The following is a 5,641-nucleotide window of genomic DNA, read 5'->3' on the forward strand; positions in this document are numbered from 1 at the left end:
ATAAGCCAGATGGTGAAACACAAACACCATTTGATCTCACTTATAAGTGGACCTAATGAACAAAACAAACAAATGAGCAAAATAGGACCAGATACTTGGAAATAAAGAACAAACTGACCTTGACCAGAGGGGAGAGGGATAATGGGGGAAAGAAGGGGAAGGGGCAAGCAGAGGAACACAAATATAGGGCTCATGGGCAAGGACAATGGGGGGGATTGACTGTGGGCGGGATTGGATAGGGGTGAGCAGTTGAGGAAAAAAAGGCAGGACAACTGTAATTGAACAATAATTAAAGATCAGATGTAAAAATTTACTCATGAGGAATCAAGACAGTGGAGGAGTTAGTGGAAGTCACACTGACCTCCTCCCAGGACCAACCTGGAATTACAAATAATATGTGGATAAATCACCTGGAACAAACAACTAAACAATAGTGAGAGAGAAGCCTTGTAACCTTGGAGACAGAAGAATCTGCTTTAGCTTAATCTAACTGGTAAGGAGCACGGTACAGACCTGAGAAGGCCAGAGGGGTGCCCAAGGGCGGCAGCACCACAAGGGTATTGAAACGGCCAGTTGGATCACCCTAAGATGAGCAGGATCTGAACCACAAGCACGGATCTCCAGCCTATAGCATCAGAGCCCAAAAAGTACACAGAAAACAGCCAGCTGCGAAAAGCGGCAGGGTTGCTCTCTGCCAGAGTCAGGCGGCTGGAGACACAAAGAGCCTTCTATAGGACCAATGAAAAATTTTTATTTGCAGCTACTTACCCTGGTCTCTGGCAAAGGTAGGGGCAGAGTGGGCTAGAGATGCCTGAGGAGACACTGGGGAAGGAGGCTTTGGGGAGAAAACTGAGAGAGTAGCTGGCGGGGTCTCGGTGCTGACTCATCCCACAAGCGGCAGCAGCCATTTTGCTCAGGAAAAGACCACTCCCGCTGAGCAGCACCAGTGCCAAAGGACCCAATAGCCTTGCCCTCACATGGGATTCCACCCCACCCTGTGCTGTCTAAGCTGCCTGCTGAGTGCACAGTGGCAGCCACAGACAGTAGATCCCTGGCTAAAGGGGGCACAGAGAAGTCTGGTGACACTTGAGGAGAGACTGGGGATGGAGGCTTTGGGGAGAGAATGGAGAGAGCAGCCGGCTGGATCCCAGTGCGGACTCCTCCCTCATATGGCAACAGCTTGAAAGGATCCAATAACCCCTCCCTGAGGAGGGACTCCGCCCCGGCCTGAGCAGTCTAAGGCACCCTGCTGAGTGCAGAGTGAATAGATTAACAGCTGAAGGAGACAGCCACAAACAGTAGATTACTGGAAGTCCCAAATAGACTGCCTAAGGTCAGACAGGGTCAACATCTGACATCATCAGAGGCAGATCGAGAAAGCAAAAACAGTGGTCTCCAACAATAGAAGTTCACGCCACAAAGTCAGGAAATCAAGACAGATCATTGAAGAAGGAGAAGCAAAAGAAAAGAGTCTCGCAAATAATGGGAAGACAAAGAAACACCACTCAGTAGAAGGGAAAGGAGGAGTCCCCACAAAGAGAACTAAATGAAATAGAAACAAGTAAACTATCAGATATTGAGTTCCAAACAATGGTTGTTAGGAAGCTCAATGAGCTCAGTGAGCTCAGAGAGAATTACAAAAAAGCTACAGGGAAACTAGGAGGAACTTACTGCAAATTATATCAGCATGAAAAAGGACATAAAAACTATCAGTAAGAAGCAAGAGGAAATGAGGAATAAAACTTCTGAATTGAAGAACACAGTAGAAGGACTCAAAAGCAGGCTAGATGAAGCTGACGACCGAATCAGCGAGCTGGAGGACAAGGTAGAAATAAGCTCCCAGAAAGAGCAAGAAAATGAAAAAAGACTCCAAAAGAGGCATTTAGGAAAATGCAGGACAACCTGAAACGTAATAATATCCATATAATAGGGATACTAGAAAGAGAAGAGGAGGAGGAAGGGATAGAGAACCTGTTTGAAAAAGTAATGATGGAAAACTTCCCTAATTGGAGCAGAGAAAAGTCAAACAAGTTCAGGAAGCACAGAGGGTCCCATTCAAGAGGAGCCCAAAGAGGTCCACTCCAAGACACATCATCATTAAAATGGCAAATATCAAAGACAAACAGAATTTTAATGCAAGCAAGAGAGAAAGAGACAAAGAACATGTATGAATGACCCACGGACATGGACAACAGAGTGGGAATTGACTGTGGGAACGGGGGCTGGAGGTGGGATCGGTGGATGGAGGTAAAGGGGGAAAAGTTGGGACAACTGTAATAGAGTAAACATGATTTATAAGTAAAAAATAAAAAGATTATGAAAGAAGTTCAGAGCAGAAATAAACAAAATATAATCTAAAAAATGATACAAAAGATCAATGAATCAAAGAGCTGGTTAATTGGAAAGAGGAAAAAAAAAGGTTGACAAGCCTTCAACTAGAGCCATGAAGAATAAAAGTGTCAGGACCCAAATAAAGAGTCAGAAATGAAAGAGGAGAAATAACAACTGACACCAAAGAAATGCCAAGGATTGTTAAGAAAATATTATGAAAAACTATATGCCAACAACCTAGACAACCTGGATGGAATGGATAAATTCCTAGAAACATACAATCTTCCAAAACTAAATCAGGAAGAATCAGAGAATTTGAACAGAAGAATTACACCTAGTGAAACTAAACCAGTATTAAAAAAAATTTAAAAACCTCCCAACAAACAAAAGCCCTGTACCAGATGGCCTTACAGGTGAATTTTACCAAACATTCCGAGAAGAACTAACACCTCTCCTTCTGAAACTATTTCAACATAGCCAAGAGAAGGAAAGGCTCCCATGCTCATTTTCCCAGGCCAGCATTATCCTAATTCCAAAACCAGAAAAAGACACTACAAAAAAAGAAAATTATAGGCCAATATCCCTGGTGAACATAGATGCTAAAATCCTCAAAAAATATTAGCAAAATGAATACAGCAATGCATCAAAAAGATCATACGCCATGATCAAGTGGGATTTATTCCCAAAATACAAGGTTGGCACATTTGCAAATAATAAATATGATTCATCACATAAACAAAATGAAAGTTAAAACTGCATTATCATATCAATAGATGCAGAAAAAGTATTTAATGAAATCCACCACCCATTCATGATAAAAACTCTCAGCAAAGTAGAAATAGAGGCAACACACCTAAACATAATAAAGGCCATATATGACAAACCCACTGCCAGCATCACACTCAATGAGCAAAAACCACAAGCATTCCCCTTAAGATTGGGAACAAGACAGGGATGTCCACTTTCACTTCTCTTATTCAACATAGTACTGGAAGTCTTAGCCACAGCAATCAACAAGAAGAAGAAATAAAAGGCAAACAAATTGGAAATGAAGAAGTAAAACTGTCTTTATTTGCAGATGGCATGATATTGTATGTGGAGAATCCTAAAGATTCCACCAAGAAACTACTAGAACTGATCAGTGAATTCAGCAAAGTAGCAGTGTACAAAATTTATATCCAGAAATCAGTTGCCTTTTTATATGCCAATAACAAACTAACAGATAGGGAAATTAAGAAAACAATCCCATTTACAATTGCTTCAAAAATAATAAAATACCTAGGAATAAACCCAACCAAGGAGGTAAAAGACCTGTAGTCAGAAAATTATAAGACACGGAAGAAAGAAATTGAAGAAGATACAAATAAGTGGAAGCACATACCAGTTCATGGATAGGAAGAATTAACATCATTAAAATGTCCATACTACCCAAAGCAATCTATGGATTCAACATAATTCCTGTCAAGATTCCAATGACATATTTCACAGAACTAGAACAAATATTTCAAAAATTTATGTGGAACCACAAAAGGCCCCACAGAGCAACAGCGATCCTGAGAAAGAAGAACAAAGTTGGACGAATCATGCTACCTAATATCAAACTATACTGTAAGGCCATAGTAATCAAAACAGTATGGTATTGGCATAAAAAACAGGCATATAGGTCAATGGAACAGAATAAAGAGCCTAGAAATAAACCCACACCTTTACAGTCAATTAATATTTGACAGAGGAAGCAAGTACATACAATGGGCTAAAAATAGTTTATTCAATAAATGGTGCTGGGGAAATTGGACAGATACATGCAGAAAAATGAAACTAGACCACCTTCTTACACCACACACAAGAATAAACTCAAAGTGGATCACAGAGTTAAATGTCAGACCAGAAACCATAAAAATCACAGAAGAAAACATAGGTAGCAAAGTCTCAGATGTAGCTCATAGCAATATTTTATTGGATATATCTCCCCAGGCAAGGGAAACAAAAGAAAATATAAACAAATGAGACTACATCCAACTGAAAAGTTTTTGTACAGCAAAGGAAAATATCAACAAAATAAAAAGACAACCCACAGATTGTGAGAACATATTTGCTAATACATCTGATAAGGGTTTAGCTTATCCAAAATTTATAAAGAACTTACAAAACTCAACACTGAAAAAAATAACCAATTAAATAAATAGGCATAGGATCTGAATAGTCAGTTGTCCAAAGAGGATATACAAGTGGCCAACAGACATGAAAAGATGCTCAACATCACTAATTGTCAAAGAAATGCAAATTAAAACCACAGTGAAAGTTGAGTTCCTACTGCTGAACTTTGGGGCTTGTCAAGAATAGGACTTATACAATGACAGTTTTCTGAAAGGCTGTGATTCAAGGCCATTTTTGCTGGCTATAAACAGGGTATTTGGAACCAGAGGCATCACACAGTTCTTAAAATTAAAAGTGTCTATGCTTGAGATGAAACTGAATTCTATGTTGGCAAGGGATGTGCTTATGTGTACAAAGCAAAGGGCAACACAGTGACTCCTGGTGGCAAACTGAACAAAACCAGAGTAATCTGGGAAAATGTAACTCGTGCTCATGGAAACACTGGCATGCTTCATGCTAAATTCAAAGCACACTTCCTGCTAAGGCCATTGGACACAGAATCTGTGTAATGCTGTACCCTTCAAGGATTTAAACTTAATGAAAAGTAAATAAAGAGCCCTGACTGGTGTGGCTCACTTGGTTGGGGGTCCTCTGGCAAAGTGAAGGATTCCTGGTTGGGGCACATGCTTGGGTTGCAGGTCTGGCCTCTGATCAAGATGCAGAGGAGTGTCAACTGATTAATGTTTCTCTCACACATCAATGGTTCTCTTCCTCTCTTTCTCCCTCCCTTCCCTCTCTCTAAAATAAATAAATAAAATCTTTTTTAAAGAGTACATTAAAAAATCCACAGTGAGAGACTATCTCACACCTGCCAGAATGGCTATCATCAATAAATCAACAAATAACAAGTGCTACCCAGGATGTGGAGAAAGGGGAATCCTTTTGCACTGTTGGTGGGAATGCAGGTTGGCGCAGCCACTGTGGAAAGCAGTATGGAGATACCTCAAAAAATTAAAAATGGAACTGCCTTTTTACCCAGCCATTGCACTTCTTGGAATATATCTGAAGGAACTCAAAACACTAATTTGAAAGAACATAAGCACCCCTATGTTCATTGCAGTGTTATTTACAATCACCAAGATATGGAAGCAGCCCAAGTGTCCATCAGTAGATGAGTTGATCAAACAACTATGGGATATTTACACAATGGAAT

At 40.2% G+C, this 5,641-nt stretch overlaps 1 pseudogene; it reads left to right on the forward strand.

The window, feature by feature from the left end:
* Positions 1-2,241: 2,241 nt before the first annotated feature.
* LOC129073347 (60S ribosomal protein L35a-like) lies at positions 2,242-5,020 on the forward strand (annotated as a pseudogene).
* The last annotated feature ends 621 nt before the right edge of the window (positions 5,021-5,641 follow it).

This window comes from Pteronotus mesoamericanus, unplaced genomic scaffold (assembly GCF_021234165.1).
Source record: "Pteronotus mesoamericanus isolate MK-2021 breed Mesoamerican mustached bat unplaced genomic scaffold, CSHL_Meso_final contig_40, whole genome shotgun sequence".
Classification (NCBI taxonomy): domain Eukaryota; kingdom Metazoa; phylum Chordata; class Mammalia; order Chiroptera; family Mormoopidae; genus Pteronotus; species Pteronotus mesoamericanus.